At 42.8% G+C, this 27,939-nt stretch overlaps 1 pseudogene; it reads right to left on the bottom strand.

Annotated features, from left to right (window-relative positions):
* Positions 1-3,975: 3,975 nt before the first annotated feature.
* Positions 3,976-27,173, bottom strand: LOC118791861 (annotated as a pseudogene).
* Positions 27,174-27,939: the final 766 nt, after the last annotated feature.

Here is a 27,939-nt window from a genome sequence, read left to right as displayed (position 1 = left end):
GAATGCTCATTTAGACCTATTAGCAATGTTGATAGGCTCATTTAGACTGATACACTGTGGTACGCTACCTGCATTTAAAGGGCTCAAATAGGCTATTTTTGCAGCTCCGGACAGATTTTTTTTTCTTTCTGGCCAAAAATGGCTCTATAGATAGTAAAGGTTGCCGAAACCTGTCCTAAGACGATAAGAAATTTACATTTATTAATTTAGCAGACGCTTTTATCCAAAGCGACTTACATAGGTTACAGTTCTTTACAATGTTATCCATTTATACAGCTGGATATTTACTGAGGTAATTCTGGGTTAAGTACCTTGCCCAAGGGTACAGCAGCAGTGTCCCAGCGGGGATCGAACCGGCGCTCCGAGTCCTGGAGTCCTGCTCCTCAACCACTATGCTACACTGCCGCCCTGGAACGCCCTGGAAATGGAACTAACCTTTCTTCCCGCTAAGAAAACATTGAGACAGAAGACTTCCAGTAGAAATGAATGTCATTGTGTTTAATGATTTGCTGTTGTGATTTTTGATTTGCTGTAGTGATTTTTTATTTGCCGTTGTGATTTTTGAATTGCTGTTGTGATTATTGATTTGCTGTTGTGTTTAGTGATTTGCTGTTGTGATTTTTGATTTGCTGTTGTGTTTTTTGATTTGTAAGTTCTCTGGAAAGTGTGTTTACTTGACACTCCGTGGCTGCAGCTGCTCTCAAAAGTAGAGAAACAAGAGGGATCACCTTCGACGTGGACACATATTTTGCTGCAGAAGTTTCTCGTGTTGCCTCTTCGAACGGTCTCAGGGCCTCAATGGTTGGCTGGATCAAGTCCAGCTCTTCAGGGCATTCTTTCCAAGTACACAAAGTGCGGTGATGACTGCTTCCCTCTGCTACTGAAGTCTGTCCAACATATAGAATGCAGAATTCCACCTTGTTTCTACTGACTGAACCTGTTTATGCTCTGCCACATTCAGCTGCTTCTGTATGTCTTTGAGTTTCTGCGTGGCTTTCGTGCTGTGGTGGAAAAATGATACAATGCTACTGCATTTTTCCAAGAGCTGAACAATTGCAGCTTTAATGGCATCTTTGACTACCAATTTCACTACCAAAGAAAATGTAAAACTAAAACTAAACGAAACTAATAATGATTGCTAAAAACTAATAAAATGAAATAAGAAAAGACAAAAAAAAAATTGTCGTTATCGTTTCAAGACGGCGGAGCTCGTATCCATTCAAGGCGGCATGGTGTCACACTCAGGGGCGGTTTATTCTTTAGGGCGATCGGGCGAGGCACCACCAAAGGAGGAAAGGGAGGGAATTTTTCACATCACACATCCTACCACAGTGCTACGCTAGCTGTGACTGTTCTAGACAGTTTGTCCTGCCTCTGAATATCATAGCCCAATCAGCGTCAAGTCGTGTTCCGTGGACTACCGCTCCTACCACTCGATCGTGGCATTAAAAAAAATACCGTTCAGTCGTCGTAGTAAGCAGGATAAATTGGCAACTAAAGAATTAGGACCACCCGGACCAAATTTAGACATCAAGCAAGTATCTACAAAGGGGGGGGTAATCGTATAACTGGGGATTTTCGCGGAGCTGGTATGAGCGGAAAACGTGGCTAGCAGGCTGCGAAGTAGGTAACGTTTTGTTCTGCTACCCCTGCTCAATTCAATGTGACAATGTCAAGTTAGCTAGCTGTTAATTTACCCATTGAACGGGTCACCGCTTAGCCATCATCGCGACAATTGCCCCCTCCCCCCGAGAGATTTGGCAGGAGGCGCCACTGGTCACACTCCCATAATTCTGTGTAGTCTGAAATAAATGTATCGCATATGTTAGTTAAGTTTAGTCTCGAAATGTTGATATCTTCGATGATAAGAAGATTATTTTTCACGCTGCGCTAATCTTAGACAATTTTTTCTCCTTAACTAAAATTACTAAAACTAAAACTGAAACTAGAATAAACTAAAACGAAATAGAAATGAGTCCATGAAATAAAAACTAAACTGAAACTAATGAAAACACTGGTGAAACTAACTAAAACTAAATGGAAATTCAGACTGAATACAAACATATTATCAAAAAAAAATGAATTTGAAAATGTAAAACTATTATAACCTTGGTAACAACTGCTAGCACCTTCTGAGTTATGCCCCATTCATCTGTTCTACTTTTTAGCTCTAAACTAATGTTGACAGCTGTGTGTTGTTCATGGAAACAACAGGTTTCTAAAAGAAATTCTTCCATTTGCCAGTTGTCAACAAAATTACATGTTACGGCCAAATAGGCCTCTGTGGACCTCAATGTCCACGTATCTGTGGTCAGAACCACACTGTTCGCACGCTGAAAAGCTGCCTTTACTTCATTTTAACAGTTTTTGTACATGTCTGTGATCCCTTCCATTAGCCGTTTGCGGCTTGGGATTTTACAGCATGGGTCAAGAGTCTTCACAAATGCAATGAAACCCGTCCTCTACAACTGAAATAGGCCGGAGGTCCTTGCATATCATCTCTCCAAGGCGTCTTGTAATAAGTATGGCTCTCGGAGAGTCATCTATAAAAAAAGAAAATTTCTTTAGCTACACTACATGTAGTTTAATCTTGATGTGACACTAAACCTTTCATAAAAGCTTAAATAGGCCTAGGCCTAGTTTCACCAAGTAGCCACAGACAGTTAGAACAGGCCTACTTAATGACACATTTTGAATGAAACTACAGCCATTCCAAAATCTCTCAATATCCACCATTAGATAAAATTGATAAAAGTGTGCTGATGATGAGTAATATTCATTATAGATGGCCTTTTCTCTTCAGATATCAGCAAGACATGGCTTTAAAACATATTTGTTTTTCTTTTTGAAAATGTGTCCTATATATGCCTATAGCTTCACATAGCCTACATCTAACTGTAGCCTAAAGCCTACTGACTGCAAAACTTGGGCTTATATGTAGGCCTAAGCTAATCTACACCAATACCATGACTAGGGTTTCAATAAATATCCTGCTTATATTTTACATGGTTAACAATTCTATTATCACCGGTTACCTGGATAATTCCTGCCTTTCTGAAACGCCTCTGCTAAAGAACTTTGCCTCAATGAAGTGGGCGTATCTGCCTGCATTTTCTCCACCTCTCGTTGTTTCTCCTGTAACTGGTCATGCTCTTTTGGGTGGATATTTTTTAAATGTTTCATGAGATTTGTGGTATTGCCACAATATCTGACCGTTTTGTCACATATGCTACATTTCGAATCACTGCTATTTACCATGTCAAAATAACTCCACACAAGGCTCCGTTTACATTCTGCAACCGGCACTGGAGCTGAGTGACTGAGTCTGTTTCTGTGTGTGCCTTATTACAGACGTTGTTGGGAGGTGAGTGAGAAAGCGGAAGGAAAAGTAGTTCCTATCCAAACTAACCATTAAAAAATTAGCAAAAATACTATGAAATTAAATTAATGAAATCAGACGTTTAAAGCATTACCTGTTATCGATTTTTAATATGAGGATCGGTCCTGAGCCATCCTCAACCAAACTGAACCATCAGGATCGAAATATCGATATTTTGGTATCGATCCGCCCATCCCTAGTGAGCATAAGCATATCCGGTTTCCGACGCCGGTCAGTTAGTAGATAACAAAATGATTTTCTACACGCAATGTCTTCAAGATCTTCCAAAGATAATAATCAATGATGTTCACTGCATCATTCAAGCTGCGACATCAGCACCAAGGAGTAAGCGAGAGAAGGGCTTCAAGATGTACGTCTTCAGTTACATCGATAATTACAAAGGTAAGTTAACTTACTAGCTTAGTACCTGCTTAACGTAAACAGCCACAGAGGCTTAGCTATCTTGCTAACAAGCTAAATAACTTAGATAGCAAAGATTTGACTAGTATGACCAAGTTTTAAGTGTGTTGATGATTACGTGATATTGTCCCCAGTATCAAATAAGGATCAACGGACAGGAAGAGTGAGCGTCCGAGCTACCTGCCATAGGTCTATGAGGAAACATGAGAAACCTCACAACCTCAGAGTAGGATGGACGACAGTTCAGTTGTTTGTCAATTCCAAGCCAGTTCTGTTCCAGTTATGTTCTGGGGATTTGATGTGGCTAGGATAGATTCTGTAACTCTATAACATTAACGTATGAAGTAGGTAACAAACGTTACCTGCCTTATAGGTAGCATTCAAATATCTAGCCTTCATGAAAACCCCAGAAACTGGTTGTGGCGGCCGTTGTTCTTTGCTGTATGTTTCATTTATCTGCATGCTGTTCAGCATTCACTATATTTGAACGTAGGTTTGAGCAAATTAAGACGCTAACGTTATAGACTACAGACGTATGTATTTTAATTTAATAACATTACAATGTTCCAAAAACGGAACAGAAATAATCTATTTTTTGTTCTCTTTTGGTGATGACATTGATAACTTGATAAGGTTAAGCCTACTACCATGATTACTCAAAACAATCTGAACAGCTTTCTCATTTCTCTTTTTCTGTGTAATATTTAAGCTGATGTGTTAGTGTCGGCTATATGATTGTAACATGACAACACCTTTTTCTTTTAAGACTGTCCTTGAGGACTCCTCCCTGAGTGATGCTGAGTGTTCAAGCAACTAGCATCGTTAGCGATGAATACTTCGTGAGCAATTCAACCGAGCAGAAGGGATGTGAATTTGGACGCAGGCTGCGTCTGTCGGGCTTTAAGGTTTAAAAGACATTTGTTGTTGACAATTGCAAGTGACATACTTTTTGAGAGATTTTTCCAGGAACCCCCCCCCCCCCACAACATTTTGCTGGTGAGGCGTCCAGGGGGTCTCAAGTGTCAATCAAGAGGTCTCGGACCCCCGAGACCCCAACTATTTCGCACCCTGCTCTACGGATCTGAGCCACTGAGCCCGTACCTCAGGGTCGATTGGAAACCGAGCTAAAATAATCTCCGAGTTGTACCTCGACAAATTAGCACATCGAGGCACACAACAATGAAGAGACGTTTTCTTCTCTTGCCATTGATATGTTAATCGTTTCTCCTTAATCTTAAAAACACTCATTATCGCTATTGCTATCCAACTCGCAATTATCCTCACAACTACGACATCCGGAAACAACAATGCACACCACGCAGAACCAGGAAGTTGAGAAACGCTATCTTGTGCATGGGGTCAATAGTTAGTTAGCTAAGTCGCTACGCAGTGATACTACGATTTGCAACGTGTACTGAGAAGAATATAATAGTTTGTAAGTAGTTAGCTAGCGAGTATTAATATTTATTAGAACAATGGTAATATAATAATTGTTCATTTCACCGTCCTATCAAGATACAGTAATAAGAATGTAATCGTTTACACATTAGTTAGCTACAAGGTAGCGCAATGAGTCGCTACGCGGTGATTGAAAGACTTGCAGTGTGTATTGAGGAGAGGAATGTAATCGTTTGTAAAGTGCATGGACGTTAGCTTAAGTACTTATCTCATTTGAAGACCGAACTTGAGATTCGTAGCAAAGTAACCCTAAATTTTATGAGGTGCCTGTGTGCATGCTCCGCCATGTTTTTGCCTCTGCCAACTCTTGTATAAGAGTTTCCTTTTCAAAACACGGCATCGCGCCTCTCGTGGAAGACTGCAGTACTGCAAGTGTTCTCATAGACTCCCATTATATTTTGAGATAATATTTTATAGAATCTTTTATAGAGGGGGGCTTCACCCCCCCACATCTGCAAACTTTATGACAGAATTGCATACACATATGCCACAAACCTACCAGGTTTGGTGTGAATAGCTCTTACCGTTTTGGAGTTATAGCCGTGGGAAAAATCTGTTTTCATCATTTTATGGCACAGGTAGGCTTTTGATCCAGGTAACTTCCAAATTATAGCAGATATCCATTAACCCCATGCAATGTGATTAATAGAGCCCTTGGGCTACGTCCAGAACCAGATTACACATTCCCTAGACTTACGATCTAGGAGGCTTATTGCGTAGAAAAACACCTTAAAAATGGGCTTTCTATCAAGTGGGCTTGGAAGCATAAAAAAAACAACGAAAACAATATGCTTCCCAGCCCATGGTGGGATTGGAAGCATAACTAAAAAGAAAAGCAGAACGAAAACAATATGCTTCCCAGCCCACATAACAAAAACAATGAAAACAATATGCTTCCCAGCCCATGGTGGGCTTGGAAGCATAAAAAAACAACGAAAACAATATGCTTCCCAGCCCATCAGTGCTTTGCTGACTATAACCTGTGATGGTGGTGGTAAAAACTATCAGCTCACTGCCATAAGATTCACACAGCTCTCCTTTACCAATATTAAATACGATGCTATGCTATCACAAGTCACGACTAGCTAGCGAGCCAGAAGGCCACACAACCGGACTGAGGAATGGCTACTAACTTTAGCTGGTATTAGCCAACTATCTTGCAAAGTAAACTATGCCTATATTTCTCAATGCTCTACTAACCACTTCATCAACACAACGTTAAGCTGTAGCCTACATCTCCTCCAGCACTGATGCACAACAGAGTGCTGTGTGCGTGTGTACCTTCTGTTGCGAACCGATTTCATCCTGCAACTTCTGGAAGAAACCAATACCATAGGGAAAGGGGGTGTGTGACTTTTTGAGGTATGATCTGTGACATAATTAGAAGAATATGTTTGACTCATAATATAAAATGATCATAACTACATATTATAAAAAAAATGTAATAAAATAAAAATATTTAAAAATCCAGATATCAAAAATCTGGTGGGGCACATGCATAGCAAATACATACACCTGCAGGGCAAACACATCCACATTCCTGCACATCACAGCAAACACATAAACACTTCTTACCCTGACCCTTGATGTCATGTGAGTAGCCAATCACAGCAGACTCAGCCACACCTTGGCACTGATTCTGAAAGAGAGGGATACAGAGCTTCTGTGCATTGATTTGTTTTTATCAGATACTTGAAGAAACTTGCATATTTTAGACTTCTTATCTTGTTCCTCCTCAAAGAGTCTTTCCTTCTGCAGCACACTGTTTAATAGTGACCTTCATACTGTTAATGGATGGAGAGCAACACCTAGCTGGTCTGCCAGCTCTGTTTTCAATGTATATCTTGTTCCTTAAGGATATTATCTGCAGGCACTGCTCATCCTTCTTATACAGGTTTTTGTGGCTTCCAGTCCTGTGTTTGGGAATTACTTGATATGATTCTCTAGATCTTTTTATTTGATTACACAAATCAAGTGATGCGGCCATTTCACCTAATGTTTTTTCTCTTTACTTCTTTATACAGTAACAGAATTCCTCATTGAAGAAATACACATTCATGCACTTTAATTTCAGAAGTCTTCTGCACATCTGGTCATTTGGAGCAGCTGACTCAGTGGGATCAGTGCACAGGAAAAGCCAGACCAGATCATTTAAAGAGCAGCTAATCTGCCCTCATTAAAGCAAAGCTACAACATTCTACTGAAGGCAGTTATTGATGACCTCACCACCACATCCTCTAGCTCTGCAGACCCCAGCCGGTGGCCGCTTACATTGATGACATCATCAAGGCGGCCCACAATCTGGTAATAACCTTCCCTGGAGAGGTATGCGCCATCGCCAGTGAAGAAGTAACCTGGCAGCACGAAAACACAAGAACAGCAGAAACAGACCTAGACGTCTTATTACAGTTAATTACATTAACTGTACTAAAGTACTAAATACCCTGTACTAAATACCAAGACAGTAATACTATTTGTGATGGAGATATGTCTATACTATGTAATGGTACTTTAAAATGTATTCATTAATTTAAACTTTATTTTACCAGGTAGGGAGTAATGGAGCACCAGATGTCTTCTACAATAAGCGGGGGATTATTCAATGGCCAGATTGAAGGAACCTGATTGGGAATTTAGCCAGGAAGCCAGAGAACCCCTTACTCATTGCAGTAAGTACCACTAGATCTGTAATGACCACAGAGAGCCAGTACCTCCATTTAAATTCTCATCTGAAAGATGGCATCTCCTATAGCACAGTGTCTCCATAAATACACTGGGGCATTGGTTTCCTACAAAGCCCAAGAAGAAGACCATCCCCTATTGGTGCACCATTTCCACTGACAATGTGGCTTTCCCTGGTGGTCTCAGCTTCACCTGTCAGGCAGGAGACAGCTGCAGAGTGGTATTGCTGCTGACTACACTAGCCACTAGCCAAGCAGTAGTCTGACACTAGGTTCTATTACTGTGCACAGTCATACCTCTCCTGAGGTAACAGCCCATTTCTAGATGCATGGGGCAGGGAATGAGGGTGAATACCTGGGTAGGGCTGACAGTATGTCTCGACGAACCTCTGGTGGTTATTGTGAATGGAGCGTGCCATACCGGGCCAGGGCTGAGAGATGCAGAGGGCCCCAGTTGTGTTGTTCTCTGTCAGCCTCTTTCCCTGCACAAGGCATGCACGTCAGGGCATTCTCACTCCATCCAACTAGAGGTTACAATAACATGCCTGTCGAGTCTTCCTGAAAGGAACCTATACAAGTAAACGTATCCCTCATACTGCATTTTGGTCTGTTCCTATATGCCCCCAAAACAATTCAAAATGAAAGGAATCAAGCATGAGTGACTAGCAGGGAAAGCTATTTAGCAACACTGTTTTTCACAAACATGCTTAGCATGTTGTTACAAAAACACATTTCAGTTGATACGAATTTTCAGACAAGGTGAATTGGAGAGTGTAGAGGTTGGCTGTTTGATGGGTTATTTGGTTTGGAGTCTGACAAAGGGATTGCAACTGGTCATTAATACAAGTTTGTGGAACTCCCTGTTGGACATCATAAACAGGGAAAAGGTAGAGATGGGATGGATGATGGATGCTGTCAACAGCTGACATGCAGATGAAGTGATAAGCGGAATGTCTCTCACTCCATTCTGCAGGTCTGATTAGATCTGAGAAGTAGGTGAAAACCAATGCAAATTCACAGAAAGTCCAGAAAAACAGTTCCTTAACCCTGGTCTTGGGGACACGCTATACGCTGTCCAGCTGAGTGCAGTTAATTAGTTCCCTTTGATTGAAATGTTAACTGAATACTGGTTTTTTGACATCACTTGACAGGTATCTCCTGTAATTGTTTGTGAAAGAAACTGCTTGATGAGGGGTTTGTGCAAACACACAGAATGCAAGTAAAGGTATTCCTTACACTGCATTGTGCACCCAAAACAATTCAACTGTATAAAATGGTGTTCATCTTAATTAGATTAATTAGATGGTCAATCAATCAGTTGCAAGTATCTTTTTTAGGAGCAGACACACCTCCAAAAACCATTTCTTTCATACAGGACTTCTGACAGATTATTTGTCAAGAGATGTTAATTACAGGTCAGTACTGAGTTACCAGTTCAGTCAAACTAAATTAATTTGAACAAGCTGAGACAAAGGCCAGTATATACACTATACTCCCTGGAACAGGGTCAAGAGGAGTGCTATGTAATGGCAGACTCTGATTGGACAGAACAGGTCCCCCATTGTCCCACCAGTCACCGAGTTGCTGTTGACCAGCAGAGTGGTGGGAAGGCCAGCTATCTGAGGTGCGGGTACGTTTTGAAAGTGACACAGCTGGCCATCATGTTAATCTTAATCTCAGTTTAAACTCCCATTTTCCCATCACCGGCCACCTTGCTGTCCATGAGGGCCATCTGAATCCCGAAGAATGGCCTCATGGCCAGGCCTGGGATTATCTCAGCATCTGGGTCTGATGGCCTGGGGGCGATGCAGATCCCTCCTGTCTCTGGTGGTAGGACAGGACAGGGGGACAAAGGGGAGAAAAAGAACAGCATTATATACTTGACATCATGCCTGTCAGACGTATGTTAATTCATTACAGAGTCAGTCGATTCCCTGATTCCCCTAAAGAATCTGTGTGGATCAAACGAATCGAACATGGATCAAACATCCAGTAATTGTTAATACAAGCTATTATTTACATAATAAATATGAGACTAATTCTGGTCATATCATATCATACTAATCTGTATTATGACAACATTTAAGAATGTCTATCTGCCTATTTATGATAAGCGATGAATCTTTTATAATTTCTTGTGTATACATAATAACAACAACAACAACAACAACAATAATAATAACATTTATTATTATTATTGTTATTATTTTATTTTGTTTACCTTTATAATGTACACTGTAATTGGCCAATAGAATCAGTATGCTAGGATTTGTGTTTCAACAACACTGCCACAATGCCATTGTGCATTGCAAGAACCAAAGAGGAGCAGCAACTGAGTTCTCATCCCGCTTGTTGCACCAAGGCAGAAAACGGAGAAACCCATTAAAGAAAGAGCAAAAACACTGCCTTCCCTCTTCTTGTTCTGCCTCTCCAGTGGCCAGAATGTGTCCCACAGGAATTCTAAATTCCATTTAAACAGGGTGGGGGGGAGTTACGTGGGTGGTGGCAATAGTATGAGTCATGCTGTGGCGGTCAGTTTGACCCTACTCTGCAGAAAACTCTCTCCCCTTTAAGGCAGCATTGTTTCTGGCAAGAAAACCTTTGAGAGTTTGTGAACTGTACATTACAAGCCATCTCAGATCACGAGGTGGCACGTCACCAGCAGCACTCTCGGCTGCTGCAACGACCAGCTACCACATGTGCTAGCACCAGGAAGAGCACATACACTCACAGCACAATGTGAACAGTGTGAACAATACTCCTGTTTACTCCTCTGCGGAGTCACAAAGCACCGTTTACAATCACACATCAGTGTAATGCTAGGGCTGGGACACAGTGACATGACACAAACCAGAGCCCTTCCCAGATTTACACTCAGTGTAAACTGAAAGAGACAAAGGAGCTTACCCTGCCAAAATGTGAGGTGTGTATACGTCGTGTAATGCATAGGCTGGTATGCGAGTGTCATAGGGTGCAGCAGAGGTGAATGAGACAGTACCTGTCTGCCACCAGGTGTCCACTACGGGGCAGCGCCCATCCCCCACCACACGGAAATACCAGTCCCATGCCTCTGTGTTGATTGGCTCACCCACTGGAATGGAGGAAAGGGTTCATGGCAAAACAGTGCTCTGCTGGCTCGGGTTACAGCACAGACATTGGAGCAGAAGCAGAACATCACCCACAGCAACCCAATCACAACGAACAACACTAGTATGTAGATGGACTGTGATATCACTTTCAGAAAATACCACATTGCAAAGACAGACGTTTCATAAAGTTTTTCTGATCACAAACCAGAAACCTACAAAATAAACTGATGGTCTATTACTATCTTTTAGCTTTGAATTTGATTTAAAATTTTGTTGTATACAGCTGATAATTATCAAATTGACATTATAGGAATACTGCTGACAGAGTTTCCAGCAGAAGAAAATCCTGATGAAATTAAGCATACCAGAGCCCAGGGTTTTGAGAGATGAGCGATCGTACTTCTTCACCCACTTGTCTCTGTATTTCAACAGCAGGCGGATAGCAGTCGGAGCTCCATAAAACTGGCTGATCTTCAGCCTTTCCACAGTTTCCCAGTACCGGCCTACAAAGAAGCAAACAAGGGCAGGCTTCCATACAGGTCTAATCAAACAAGCGCACACTCCCTTACAGTATCATACAACAAACAAGGGTACACTTCCTTACAGTATCACACAACCAAGGGCACATACTCATACAGTACCACATAGGTAAGGGCAAACACCCATACAGTATAATACAACAATCAAGGGCAAGGGCTCCCATACAGTCTTACTCAAGCAAGACCACATTCCCTTACAGTATCACACAAACAAGGGCATACACCCATACATTATCATACAGACAAGGGCCCCTCCCGTATGGTATCACACACTGGTTCCTAGTTTCAAAACATCAATATCCTCACTCATTACAAAAAAGGTAAAAGGTCATAAAACTCAAAAACAAAGAAGACAATCCTGCTAAGGTTGGAGAATCTGGTAAAGGGCAGCCAGGCCAGTTTCCTGTAAGAAAATCAGCAGTTTTTCTCAAACTTGAAACACCAGGTGTACAACACAAAGGAAATGGACCTCATGAATTGAGACATTTTATTTCTTTATAGAAGCACCTTGGGTGGCTTTTAAATGAACATCACAAAAAAGATAGTGAGGTATTTGAGAACTCACTCAGATCTATGATCACTTGCTGAGATCTATGATTGTCATAGTTACAAAAAGAGGTATACAATTTTAAATCACGTTAATGCTTTGGGAACAGTAGTATTTGTGCTGTTAGAGGTAGTCACTGTAACAGTAAAATAGTCTTACAAAGCAAGGGGGTTTAAAATGCAAAACAAAGGGCAAAACAGACAATTTTATGGTATAACACTGACTGATCATAGATTTCAAGAACATCAACAAATTCCAATCTTCATATCATTTGTCTACACATGTCAAAAAGGGATTTCTCAATCAAATGTGTATCAAAAATATGCATTTTCTTGTCATGTTCTGAATTCTGAGATGCCATACTAGTCAAAATAAAGGTACCCTGCTGTTGGTCATTTTCTATTGAATTTGTTGTTGTTTCTCTATAGGCTTGTTTTTATTGCACAAAGCCTCTCAGAGAGTTTTTCAGCCAGGTAATGCAGCTTGTTACCATTCCAACCATAGGTGAAGTAGCCCCCCAATGTCCATCTGTCTCCCCAGTACATGCCACCCCCTCACCTGGGTTGGGGTACACTGGAGTGCTCTCCAAGAGGACGGTGGTCCCTCCATTGCACAGTGGCCCATAGACAATGTAGCTGTGCCCTGTGATCCAGCCAATGTCTGCCATGCAGCCAAACACGTCCCCATCATGGTAGTTAAACACGTACTACAGAACAAGAGGAGACTGCTGGGAAACTGCACTGTGAGGAGACACAGCACCCTGTTGTACAAAACCATAGCCTGCCTCAGGTACACTTTATCTCATGCTCATAGTGCGATAGCGATAGATAACACAGTGCAACAGTTGTCTCTAACAAATTGTTGTACAGGCCCACAGCCTGCACTCATGTACGCTTTAACTTGTGTAGACGCTGTTAGTATCTGTTCCTATTTATTTTCATATACCACATATGTGTCCTGCACTACTGTTTTTGTACCACTACTGTTGGATGGTATTTGCTATTGTCACCTTGACATTGTTATGGAAGCACTACAAGAGTCAAATTCCTTGTACATGTAAAAGCATACTTGGCCAAAAAAGTCTGATTCCAATCTGAGAGACACAGCACCCTGTTTCCCCTATATAACATCTGACAGCTGATAGACACACAGCACCCTGTTTCCCCTCTGAGGGAGCCATACTCCAGTCTTCTGCAGCTATCCGTACAGTACCCCCTTCTGTGAGATCCCAGTGGGTTTGAAAAGTTCATTACTGTCAAACAAGGGCTCCTCTCTCTCTCAGAAGCACAGCTGGTGCTGGAACTGGTTGTGAATTCTCCTCTATCATATGTGAGAGACACAATATAGCAGATTAATGGAGTAGAGCAGTGGAATGGATGAGTAAGGAAGGAGTAGAGTTACCCTGTAAATAAGGGAAGAGTAGAGAGACACAATATGTCACTCCTTTACCCTCCACTACATCTGTACCTGTTCTGCCATTAGCCTGTCATTAACTGCTGTTTGATCTGGATACATGTCTCCTCCCAGGTGTTTTTAAGCAGTCACCCATACGCCCGTCATGCCTCAGCGGCGAGTTTAATCTTGAGATGAAAGAGAAGATGGAAACCGTTCGCCCATGACAGATTTTGCTCTTTGCTGTAACTGCAGTCAGTTTCTTTAATACCCACAGGTGCCTGCAGTTCACACCCACCATGCAAAACTATCCATCAAAGAAGGGAAAGGAGTAATATATATTTGATTTGTCCAATTAAAAAGTAGTGTATATTCTTATGTTATATGTGAATTAGAATCTAGGTTCAATGGAAAGCAAGACTGAAGATAAATAGGAGAAAACTGCTCAACCCTCATTACTGAGTTTTACAAAACTACAAAAGAGTCTTAATTAGAAATAGGAGAAAGTGGAGCATATTAGAATGGACTGATTTCATGGTAGAGCCAATGAAAGATCAGCACAGTTTCTCCACAGTCAATGGGCCAATGGGATTATGAGTCTTGGACCTGTCTAGCTGTGTCCAGTCCAAGCTGGCCTGTTGGCACAAGGCTAGAACCCTCTAACCTGAAAGACCAGGCCTATCTCTCCACTGATCCTGGATGAGATCCACAGTAGCAGAAAGGTGCCATATTCATCGACCTGTGTTGGTGGCACAAGCAAATAGTGACCTGAGGACACACTACACACAGTACTAATCCCCACATACAGGATTTGCTCAGTAAAATTAGGATGTTAACACAGAAAATGTGGGAAAAACATGTTGGTCTTGTGCCTGTTTTAGTAATCCTCTCCATAGGAGTTACTGGTATGAAAATGTAGAGGAGTTACTGTGAGACTCTGTGAGGAATAGTGGAGTGAAGCAGATGAGTTAGGCAGCAGTAGAATTACTCTGTGAGTAAGAGAGGCATAGAGTAGGTATCCAGCCTGTGTGTGGACCAAACCCTTGGGTTTGCCCGTGCTTCCAGAGGTGTAGAGCGGAAATAGCACGTCCTCACTGTCCATGGCAATGGGCTCACACAACACTTCCTCCTTCATCATCTCCTGCAGAGACAAACATTTCAGGTAAGAATAAATATCCGCAGTTGAGCACCACACAGCCAGCCATAAAACTGCATTCAGTTTTTCATTCATGTTTGCTCTGCTCTCAGGAGACTTTGGACCTCTGAACCTCCATGAATGCAGATCACTATGAAAAAGACTGTTTCTTGATCTGAAGTGAAAATGCCATGATATTCAAGCAATCACTTTGGCTTTCAGCAAGAGCTCACTGTGCCAGCAAGTTAACAGTTTGGAAAGATAACTAACACACATAGAAACTAAAAACACCACTAGTGTGTTTCATTACAGCTACACATCCTTAAAAGTGTTTTCCAAAATTATTGGCCTGTTAGTAAAGTGACTGTTCATTGGCAGGATATCTCTCAGGGTGTATGTTTTAACCGAATGCTGCAAAATCAGCACACCTGCTCCAGGGGAACATCTTTGTCTGTCATGGCAACAGATATCTCTGATCTCATGGTGACCAGAACCCTTTCCACAGAGGGGCAGCTCTGGACAGCTCGATCCACGGCCTTCTTCAACTCGATGACCCTGCCCCCCCGCAGACCCTGATTGGCTGTGATCACCATTTTAGACTGGGCTGAAACAGGGGAGGCACTGTCAGCATGACTGGGATTTTTAGAGGGAACAGAGTATGACCCACAGAGAGTATGACCAAAAGGAAGTATCACTTGGTGAGAGCATGACCTGTATAGAGTATTTCTTGTAGAGAGTACCACCTGCATATACTATCTCCTGTTGAGAGTATTACCTGCAGACAGCATGACTCTCTAGTACAATATTTGGTACTTAATGTGTCCCTGGGAGATTTGGCTTTCAGTGCGCTTACAGTGTCTTGTCAATGACAGTTTAGATTTACAGATAAACCCGGATTATTTAGTTCTCTGTGTGACTTTGATATTATATAACAAGAATATAAAATGCCTGTCATTGCAACATTTCTGTGCATATCTTTTAATGAATGTCCTGCCATTTGTCGAAATCTACATTGTTTTTTAGTTGCAAATGCTCCAAGTCACAATGCCTGGTTAATAAACTTGGAAAGGCAGCCTGCCTTTATCTGTACAAGCACTAAAATTAGCTGCACACCCAATCGTTTCTGCTCATTCTTTCCATGGTCCTATGAGCAGCGGCAGGGCTGGAGACCATCCATCTGTAGTCATGTGACATCCATGTGACAGCAGAGAGATCCAGAGGAGTGTTTTTTATATCACAGCTCCACAGCAAAAGCAAAATATTAAAATGCTCTGACCTCTAATGCTGGGGGCAGTGAGAAGAGGATAGCATTCAATCCAAAAGAGTGAACAAGAGCTGGAAACAACTGATAGGCCTGACTGGCCTGAAAATGCCAGCCCAGAAACCTGGGTATGGCAGTTCTTTTTTTCCCATGTCAACCCATTTTCCTCATAATTTGTAGTAGCAGCAGCAGTAAATGTTCTTTGTTTGTCACACTCTTTATCCAGGATAACTTGCTGAGGAAGGTCACATCAAGGTTGTATTACTTTTAGTGCCTGTTGAAAGCCCCCTTTTTACCTTTGAGCAAGCTCTAAATTTTTACTTTTACTATCTCTGTCTTCCCATCACTCCAGGGGAGTGTTTTTCCTAACAAGGTTATAGTGACGGTTTTCTGTGAAGGGACACTTAAGTTATACTTTGCACTGGTGACTGGGAGGGTGTTATGACCAAATTTAGTCTTGTGATAGAAGCAGATCTCTCAGAAAGTGATTGACCCACAGACCCTCCAGGATCCTCACCATCTCGGATGCGGTTAGCCAGGGCTTCAGCACTGAACCCAGCGAACACGACGTTGTGGGTGGCGCCAATCCGCGCGCAAGCCAGCATGGCAGCCACTGCCATGGGACAGAGGGGCATGTAGATGGTCACGCAGTCACCCTGTCGCACCCCAAACCGCCTCAGCAGGTTCCCCAGCCGGCATGTCAGCTCCAGCAGCTGTCTGTGGCGACCCGTTTAACATGTGCCTCATCATCAGCATCATCATCATCAACACATCTATATTTATGTTAAGCCATGTAGCAGACATTCTTCTTCAGAGTGACTCATGAAAGTGCATACAAGAAGGTTAGGCTAAGAGCAGAGACCATACTAAATCATATGTGTCACAATAAGATAATAGAAGTCATTACACAGCATGCTATATTCTGTGCCATAGTGGTTGCAAGACGACATTTGCGAATACAGCAAATGTTTTTGAGGATTTTATACAGTATATATACCAATATTGTCATTAACTTCACTGTAATCCTCACCACCACAAGTATCACTGAATAATGAATAAACAAGAAGTCAGAAGTTCGTGGACCTATTGTTCAAGGTGTGCAACCCAGCAAATTGTACATATGCTTTTGAAGGGTTAATCATTTGTTGTTTTGTTGAGGTAAGTAATGATTCATTGAACACAGATAAAAACAGTGTGGTACTCCCAATGTGACAGATGTATGTGCATTTTGAGCTGTGATCAACTTTCAAGTGTGTATTTCTTGTTATACTTTGGTATTGGTAAATAAAACTTTTCATTTGTCACTCATTGATCTTCAAATCCTCCGTCACATAAACTGCCAATATCTTGATCAGGGTGTAAGTAAGTTTGTTTGCATATAATCATCTTAACACATAACTTGACCATCTAAATTTGGAGTTCTCCTCCCCTGTTTTTACCCCATTTCAGCATTTTAGCTCAATTGTGGTGTCTATTCATTCTCCCCATTGGATCTGCAACTCTTATCTTTGGGTGATGTGTCCATTGTAGATTCCTTCTTTCAATCTCCAGCCTTCTGCAGCTATCTGTACAGGTACAGCTGGCTGCAGCCTACTGAATCTGCACAACTTTATGGTCAGTTGCTTGTTCATCAATAACCAATATTTCCAGTCTGTGCTTGGGACCCTGCTCGGACAGTGGCTAACATGGGTTTGGTGTCCCTTAGTTGCTGCATGTTATCGGCATTACATTGTTGGCATTTTTTATTGGCAAAATGCCCATAAAAAGAGCCCCACAGTTGTCCCTTCACCACATCTCATGATTGGCATCTGCAGTTCAACTGTTGGCCCTTCACCAGGTGTGCTTATGGTCTGTCTACATCATTGGTGGTGTGATTTCCAATACTCTCTAGAGCCAGGACAAGAGTATGGATAAAGGATGTAGCTGGGATCCTTGGACTAGTGTAGTACACTAGTCATATTACTTCCGTTAGTTTAAAAACCCACAGCAGAACTACTCAAGATACAATTTTCCCTTTTTTTCTTTGTTTAATTTCATTGAAAAAATTTAAATGGCCATTTTCAAACCATTTGTTGTCCAGAATGTCAGCCAGCTCCAGGGCAATGTATTTTTTATGACAGAGCAAAGACAACGGTTGATCTCACTGAACACAATAAATCCAGTCACTGTGAAAACCAAAGATGGGGCTGAATTAAAAGCAGACTTCTGCATGGTCAACAGCTATGCAGGACATTAGCATGCAGCAAGTCTTGTGTGGCAGGCAGATTGACCACCACACTTGTGTCTCTTACCTGTATGTGACTGTGACTTCTGTCCCTGGCTTGTCTCTCTCCCAGATCAGGGCCACTCTCTCTGAACAGGTGTGCACATGACAGTCCAAGCAGTTGACTGAATGACCAAAGACACAATACAGGCTGTTAGTGATCTCTTTCAGTCATCCATCCCCTTTTCACAGCAGGAACCATGCCCGTTGGCCCAACTGCAGCTATTACTGGATTTTCCACTGCATTTTTCTGTGAGCCCAATGAGAGATACCCAGGCCCAATTAACTTTTGGCTGCCAGCCTGCTAAAAGACCAGTGGTGGTTTAGCAAACTGCACAATGGAAAAGCATTATGGTCAGAGAGGCATTACTATCTATGTAGCAATTAGAGGATCGGGTTTACAAATAGGGCTGTAGCATTTGTTTGTTCATGTCTAGTGTTGCTATAAGTTATATTCATCATATGAAATACAGGTAGCTATATACTTACACAGTGCCCCACTAAAAATGATTGATGCAAAATACAGTTCACGCTATTCTCTCATATTAGCAAGCTAGCTGATGTGGAGCCATACTGATGTAAAAGTAAAAACGATCATAAAATGAATAATGTTATTACATGATGAAAAATACAGTAATGTTCTTCTGTGGTAAAAATTGTATATTATTATTGTTGTTATATTATTATTATTATTATTATTATTATCATCATCATGTTATCATTTCATTTATTTATCTGTCAATTAATCTTTGAAATATTTCAATTAAATTGCTACATTTCTTGCTTTGTTGTTTCTACTGACAAAGGCGGTAAAATGACCCTCCTGAAACAATGTCGGGTACATAGGAAGTTTTGGTACTGTATGCATGGTGTCATGGTGCATTCATACAAACAGAGATGCCAACAATGCAGGCATAAAGCGTTTATGTTGGCGACGTTTGATAATGTCACTACGGTACATAGAAGATTGTGGATATGTGCTACAGGCCAGGAATGGTGGGAATTAACTACTGACAATGAATGGATTAGTAATGTTCACTTAAGTTTGCTCACATTCCTGTATATGAAGAAGTCACTTCACCCTGTGCTGTCAAGCAGGTACCATTTCAGTCCACTAGCTAGGTTTGGCTCCTGTTGTTTTATTGTAGCCTATGTGGCGCTAGTAACCGCAGAACACTTAAAGGGGCAGACTTGTAGGGCGACGCAAATTGTCAAAAATGGTTTCGAGTTTGAAGCATTAACACCTGCTCTCAATATGGCCTCAGTAAATTTGAGCTCAACTGGATTTAAATATGCCTTTTCAGCATTTATACCTACCCGCCAAAATCCTATTGGAGACACATTTTAATACCAGGTGTAAACAGTTGCCTGCTCCTGAGAACGGACAGTGCTGTTCAGACCTTATAATTATCGGTTAAAATTATCACGTAAAACGTGAATACATGTTATAAAGACTACTATATTATGTGGTAATATTTGTCAAGTATTTAAGTGATGACTTTTGTCCACGTAATGGCGTGATGAAAGTTAAGTAATCTTATGTCACAACATTTTGTGTGCCATCAATAAACTTCCATATGCTAAAACATGTTGTGAAACCAAAGTCTAAGAACTGTAGAACGTACATTGTACTCCTGCTTTACAACGTAATTATATTTCGTTTAACCACAAACAGAGTAAAGCAACGGATATCGAATCGACCCGCGCGAACTGGCCTTGCCTGGGCCCAGCATGATTCAGATCAGCACGGTTCCACCCACGGAAATGACGTATAAGTGATTTACTGTTTTCAACTCAGCAAAGCAGAATGTGGTCACTGTGTTACCCATGTTTTCTGCATCATCATCATCTCATTATTTTGCAGATTTTCTTGATTTGATTAACCTATGTGGCCTGTTTTTCACTCAGCGTTTCAGCGTTTTTCACTCGCAGACACGTGCGCTATCATGGACATACAAACACCTGCTGCTCTGACATCATATCCTTTAGTCTGATTGTAATTAGTGTGCTTGCAATGCGGAGCACTTGTTATCCGATAGTTTTATTCTTCTTTTTCTTTTTCTTCTTATTCCACCAAATTTTGGACCGCTTCTCCACCCACAGTTTTCGAGATATCGACCCCAAACCAACTGTAACCCCTTCAGTCTGACCCCTATTGGTGTGCTTGTATACAGCTAAGCTGTACCTGCACTCGTTCTCTGGTTTTTGTCATTTTTTCATTTTGTCATTTTTTTCCCATAGACTCCCATTCATTTTCAAAATCACCCCCCTCACACTTCATGACCTTGCCACTCGGTCACTTTTCACCCCATAGCCACCATACCTCACATGTTGCCTCAGGACAAATCACCCAACACTCATCCACAACCGTCTTGACCCACATTTGTCATTTTGTCGTTCATTCATCCCTTCATCCTCTCACTGACTTCAATTCATTTTTCAAAGTCTTACCACTCAGTCACCTTTCACCCTACGTTCATAGTACTTCATATGCTGGCTCAGGTCATGCCACCCAACACTCAATGAAACCCATACTGAACGGCACTCATCTTTTTGTCGTTTATTGATCCCTCCATTCTCCCATTCACCTCAGTTCATTTTTAAGGTTTTATGGCTCGGTCACCTTTGGCCCGACATCCACCATGCCACATATGCTGGCTCAGGACAAATCACCCAACTGTCATAGTAATCCATACTGACCTGCACTCATCTTTTTGTCGTTCACTCATCCCTCCATCCTCCCATTGACTTCAATTCATTCTTTCAAAGTCTTACCTCGCGTCACCTTTTGGCCTACGGTCACAGTACCACATATGCTGGCTCAGGTCATGCCACCCAACACTCATTGAAAGCCATACTGACCCACACTCGTCCTTCTGTTGTTCACTCCTCCCTCCATCATCCCATTGATTTCAATTCATTTTTCCAAGTCTTACCACTCGGTCACCTTTTGGCCTACGGTCACAGTACCTCATATACTGCCTCAGGTCATGCCACCCAACACTCATTGAAACCCATACTGACCCCGCACTCGTCCTTTACTTGTTTATTCATCCTTCCATCCTCCCATTCACTTCAGTGCATTTCTCAAAGCCTTACCACTTGGTCACCATTTGACCAATAACCACAAGACCTCATTTGGTGCTTTGGGTCATGTGACCCAACACTCACCTAAGGTGGGTGTGTCCATAGCAACCATATTGTTTACCATAGCAACCGCCTAGCAACACCCTAGCAACCACCTAGCAATCACTTAGCAACACTTTGGCAACCACCCAGCAAAGCCCTAGCAACGCCCAGCGACCATATTTTTTACCCTAGCAACCACTTAGCAACACCCTGGCAACCACCCAGCAACGCCCTAGCAATGCCCCAGCGACCATATTGTTTACCTTAGCAACCCCCTAGCAACCACTAAGCAACACCCTAGGAACCACCCAACAACGCACTAGCAACCAAATCATATACCTTAGTAACCATCTAGCAACACCCTAGTAACCACCTAACAACACCCTAGCCACCACCTTATGTACCTTAGCAACAACTTAGCAACAACCTAGCACCCACCTAGTAACGCCCTGGCAACCACCTAGCAACAACCTAGCAACCATCCAGCAACAACCTAGAAACCGCTTAGCAACATTCTAGCAACCACCTAGCAACACCCTAGCAACCACCTAGCAACAGCCTAGCAACCACTTAGCCACATCCTAGCGATCGTCCCATATATGTCACCACGTTTTCCCTGCTAGGTTGCAAGCACACTCTGCATTTTCTTCAGGAAATGCACTCTTCTAGTTCAACCTGAAGTTGCCTTGATGTCTGTTCTGTTGCGACACTGGCTAAGTAAACACATTTGGTTTGAGCAGTGCAAACAGCACTCTAGGGAAACTGTGCACGTGACGAGAAACACCTGCTAAATTCTTTGGACAGTTAGCACTGTGGTTTTATGACAGTTATACATGTAAACCAGGTGTTTTGACAGCCACTCAGGCAAACAAACTATTTGTGTTTGTTACAATTCATCCAAAACGGAACAACAAGTAACGCAAGTAGGTCTGTTTCCCGGTTTTCTCTCTCTTGGATGCCTCTATTCTTCGGCTCACTCTCCTCCCCCACACTCCCATTGTTTACGATTTCTTTACAGGAGCACTGTCCCCAATGCCTGGATGTAGGCTCTAGGGCCAGTTCAGGATACACACAAAAGGCCTACAACAGATTCATTTTGAAGATTCATTTATATGGGGAACATCTAAACGTAGAGGTTAAGGCTCCAGAAGTATGGATTAAATATAAGCAAATTAGGACAAATACTTCATTAACCAGACATTTCTGGTGAACCCCATTTGTGGTGAATGCCTTTAGCTGTTTGTACTAGAATTCGTAAAGTCTAATGCCGTTAACACTGTGTAAATTCAATACCTGACATTTTAAACCAAAAAACTAGAAAACTGCAAAGTAAGCCGTAAGGTGTTTTATATAAAAACAGATTGTCTGATTATTTGACTGATGAAGGCAAGCTTAGCAACATAAAAATTCTACTTCACCACACAGGATAGTCATTACCATTCGTTTTATGGCAATACATAGTTATGATGATGAATTATGTAAATGTCTTACCTGATACATTAAGCTGTCCTCCCTCAAACCATCTTATCTTTCCTTGAGTCAGGTCGCTGTTTTGAACAGTGTGAAAGGGTGTAATCCAAGACAGCCTCTGCCTCCCAAGAGCCCCCCAAAATCTGTCGCCTTTGTTGACAGAGAACTCGTAGAGTCCTTTGTAGTCTCCGACAGTGAAACGCGACTGCATCGGCCATACACGCGGCTATATTGTAACTTCTACTTACTCGCTGACTACATTTTGGCAGTCCTCGTGAAGATGCATTTGCGAACCTAACATAGAAACTGTTCTTAAGCAGCGCGTATTTCCAAAGCGATGACATCATGAAACTTTCGATTTGCGCATGTAACTTGGAAGACAGCTTGCGAATGAAATGACAGCCCTCATGCGCAAAATATCTCCTTAATAGCAATAAGAGTGCGTTTCATGATAGTTAGGACATACAAAATAATTCAACGAAAGAGACGAATGTAGCCGGTTTATTTCGTTTTCAACAAAATTATAGTTCCATTTCTTCTATGTGAAAAGTTAAAATTCAGATGACATCCAAAGAAGACGCTTTGGTTGAATTAAAGGGAGGTTGAGGAGAAGCTGTCTGTTGTTGGCCGACAATAATGTCAGATCGAAACTTTAGAACGAGTGCAGCGCAACAGCCCATCCTTGAGTTAATTTAACAGAACTGAGGGCTGCACTACAAAGGGAGTTTAACCTACTCAGATTTAACTCGGGGTTATCAAGGAAAGTCAGGGTTGACTTGCCTGGTTTGCCTGGGTTGGTGTTAAACGGTACTACGACGGTGATTAAGATGTTGGTTAGTTGATTCAGTGTTAACTTAATCGGAGTTTGTGCGCGTTCGCATAAAAAGGGGCATGTTTGGCATGATACGGAGCATACGGAGCACGAGCCATTATGCAAAAACTCTGCCTGCGTTGCCGAACATGCCCCTTTTTATGCGAACGCACACAAACTCCAATTAAGTTAACACCGAATCAACTAACCGACATCTTAATCACCGTCGTAGTACCGTTTAATACCGACTCAGGCAATCAGAGTTCGTCAGCCCTGACTTTCCTTGATAACCCAGAGTTAAATCTGAGTAGGTTAAACTCCCTTCGTAGTACAGCTCTCAGCTCTACCTAGCTAGCTCACTAATAGCTAGCAATCTATTAGACAGATAAAAGAAAATTATAAACACAAATGTTGTAGGCCTGATCGGTGCTTGTGTACGTTGTGACCCAATCTATATGGCCGCTTCACTCGTAACAAGCAAATTTATAAAACAAAACTCAGTACCTCCGCGTTTCAACGGCTTCAGCTACTCACGCACACCACCATTAAAACCCAGCAACTGCGATCTTGGCGCCATACTGGATTCCTCCTCGTGCGTTGTCTTCGCCTCAATTCCGCTGTGCAGGAATAGAGGGCATTGACGTCACATTCCCGCTGGAATACGCCCCCTCAGTCGGACTGAGTGGCAAAACATCTTGCAACATGGCTGTGTTTAGTACAGGAAACTGCGAAACCGGGAGTAAAACAAATGATTATCTGCTTAAATTAAAGGCAGTTGGACTCGACAGTGATCCTTACAATTTACCAAAGAACCAGTGGTCCATGGACATTGACATGTGGCCAGGAATCGGGTTTACATTTACATTTATATGTACCTGATTTTGATGCTGGGGAAATAGGCTACACAAAGCAAAGCCTGAAGGCATACAAAGCAGGGACCTTCTAAAACGCTTAACGTGGCTTAATGTAACAAAACTGCGATGAATGATCACCACATTTCTCTCGGACATCTCTTGTCAGAAACACTTCCTTCTATCAAAAAAGCAAAACTCTCCACTGATGCTCATTATAAGGAAAATGCTTCGTAGCTTAGTTTTCCAAAAAGCGATCAACTAGCTAACAAAAAGCAAAACTGGGAGGACAGCGCTTAACGTAACATCGGCCTAACTACCATATTCCTTGGATTTTAGTTTTGCTTTTTTGATAGGAGATGGTGTTTATGACATGTGAGATGTCAGACAAATTTGGTGATCATTGGACGCTATTTCATAACATTAAGCCGTTAAGCCTTTTCCTTATAAAGGGCGTCAATGGAGAGGAAAACGCTTAATGTAAGACATCCATAGGCCTACTCATAGGATTTTGGTTTTGATTTTTTGACAGGTGGAAGTGTTTATGCAGGAGATGTCTGAGAAATTTGGTGATCATTGATCGCTGTTTTGGAAATTGAGACACATTAAAAGCCGTTTCACGTTAAGCGTTTTAGAATGTCCGCAAAGACCTTGGCACTTCCTACTTCAAGGTGGGATTTGTTGGCGAAATTAAAGTGACGAGGACACCAATGGATATTCTGGTTGTATGTGGACAATTTTGCACAAATGTTTTTATTTTATTATAACTTTTATTTGGAAATGTAACGGCTCAGGCAAGGACTCAGTCGCAGACCAAGAGAGCTTCAGGTTTCAGGCAGGTTTATTAATAATGACAGGCAAGTTGCGAAACAAAAGCAGGCAGGGTCAAAAACCGGAATGCAGTCCGTGGACAAAAACAGGGTCGGGAACAGGAGCAGGCAGGGTCAGGAACCAGGCAGGCAAATAATCAGGCAACAGGACAAGACGGCAGGCAGAAAACGAAGACGAAGGGCAGGCAGAGTCAAACACGGAGAAATCAGAAATCAAGAAAAACTGCGGGGACGAAACAGGTACAAAAACGCTGAGACGAACTGGCAAACAAGACAGGAACAAGCAGGGTAGAAATAGGGCTGGGCTGATGAGGAGATGGAATGCAGGTGGGCAGGCAGGCAGGTGAAGGTAATGGGGCAATCAGGTGGGCGGGGAACAGGCGGGGGAAGTTTGGGCAACGGAATGAAGTGGACAGACTTGGAAAAACGGTGCTGGGGATGTCCTCCCTCATGGTGGGCCACCAAAACCGCTGACCAATGAACTCCGCCGTACGTCGGGCGCCAGGGTGGCAGGCAAGTCTGGACGAGTGCCCCCACTGCAGGACCTGGGATCGGACAGGCTGAGGTACAAAGAGGCGGTTAAGGGGACAGGAGCTAGGACCCGGCTCGGTCCGGAGGGCAGCACGGATGGTGGTCTCGATGTCCCACTGCGCCGCCGCAGCCACGCACCGGGTAGGCAGGATGGTGCTGGGTTAAGGGGTCTCGTCTGCTGGTGCGAACTGGCGAGAGAGAGCGTCAGGTTTCCCGTTCTTGGTTCCCGGTCGGTAGGACAGGGCAAAGTCAAACCGGGGAAAGAACAGGCACCAGCGGGCCTGTCGGGGGTTCAGACGCTTAGCCTGATGTATTCCAAGTTTTTATGGTCGGTCCACACCAGGAACACCGTCTTTGCCCCCTCCAGCCAATGCCTCCACTCCTCCGGTGCAACCTTCACTGCTAGCAGCTCCCGGTCACCAATGTCGTAATTGCACTCGGTGGGCGTGATGCGGTGAGAGTAGAACGCACAGGGATGGAGTTTGTTATCGGCAGCCGACCGTTGTGACAGGACGGCCCCCACTCCTATGTCCGAAGCATCCACTTCCACGATGAACTGACGGGCAGGATCAGGCTGTGTCAGAATGGGCGCAGAAGTGAAGCGGCATTTCAGGTTGCGAAATGCCGCCTCGCCTGCCGGAGACCAGGAGAATGCCCTGTTGGTAGACGTCAGAGCCATGAGGGGAGCTGCTACTGTGCTGTAGTCACGGATGAAGCGGCAGCAGAAGTTGGCAAAACCGAGGAAGCGCTGCAGCTCCCGACGGGAGGTGGGGTGGGGCCACTCCTCCACCGCACGGACCTCCATTTGTATGCTTCCTGCTGTGATAACGAAACCCAGGAAGGAGATGGTGTCTCGGTGGAATTCGCGCTTTTCAGCCTTGACATAGAGGTGATTCTCCAGCAGGCGCTGGAGAACGCAATGGACATGCTGGACATGTTCAGGCAGGGAGCGAGAAAAAATGAGTATGTCGTCCAGGTAGAAAAAAACAAACTGGTTCAGCATATCCCGTAGGACATCGTTCACCAGCGACTGAAACACGGCAGGGGCATTAGTTAACCCGAATAGCATAACCAGATATTCGTAGTGACCGGTGGAGGTGTTGAAGACTGTCTTCCACTCATTTCCCTCCCGGATACGGACCAGGTGGTAGGCGTTGCGGAGGTCAAGTTTGGTGAAGATGGTGGCCCCCTGCAGCAACTCAAAAGCAGAGGACAGGAGCGGGAGGGGGTAGCGGTTCTTCACAGTAATGGCATTGAGACCCCGGTAATCGATACAAGGACGAAGAGAGCCGTCCTTCTTCCCAACGAAGAAGAAGCCGGCCCCGGCAGGCAAGGAGGATGGGCGAATAATCCCAGCTGCTAGGGACTCCCAGATGTAGCGATTCATGGCCTGTCTCCGGCAGGGATAGGGAGTACAGACGCCCCCGAGGGGGTGAGGAGCCGGGCAGGAGGTTGATCGCACAGTCATAAGGACAATGCAGTCAAAAAACTATTGATAAATATTGTACGTATTTTTTTTTGTTTTCTTTTTCTTTATTTATTTTATTCTGTTATTATCCTTTTTCTCTTTTTTGTGTCTTCACCTTCATCTATTTGCTGTAATTCATTGCATAAACGACTTTTGTATTCATTCTGCACTGTAGGAAATATTGTGGGTAATCCGCAGCGGGAAGAGAGACTACTGCTGCATCGGGCAAATAGCGGGTCCGCAATAAAAGTTATTAAAATCAAATTATCATCATATGGCATGTTCTGTATATCATTCACTCTAAGTCATATGCATAAATTGCACTAGAAATCGCGTTTTTGTGACCATTTAACCTAAATTGTAACTTTTATTTACTTTTGTCTTGTCAATTGACCGTGAAGCACGCTTTCATGGAGAAAATTTTAATACGATGTAAATGTATTTCATTTAGGCGGACCAGATTGTCTTATGCCCTTCCCAAACATTGTGTTTGCTGACCCTTTATGCAGGTAAGCAATGCTGTTCACTGAATTGTACGTTTCATGCAATTCGTATTACCTTTTACTTTTAAAATTAGCCAGTAACGCCATTTTCGAGTTTTTTTAGATGTAATACCTTTTTATGACCACTAGAGTGTTTGTGATGTTGAACGAGAACTGTGTTTACCGTTGTTTACCGTTGAATG

The sequence above is a fragment of the Megalops cyprinoides genome, chromosome 17 (genome assembly GCF_013368585.1).
Source record: "Megalops cyprinoides isolate fMegCyp1 chromosome 17, fMegCyp1.pri, whole genome shotgun sequence".
NCBI lineage: Eukaryota > Metazoa > Chordata > Actinopteri > Elopiformes > Megalopidae > Megalops > Megalops cyprinoides.
This window is presented reverse-complemented; position numbering and strand designations above follow the sequence as displayed.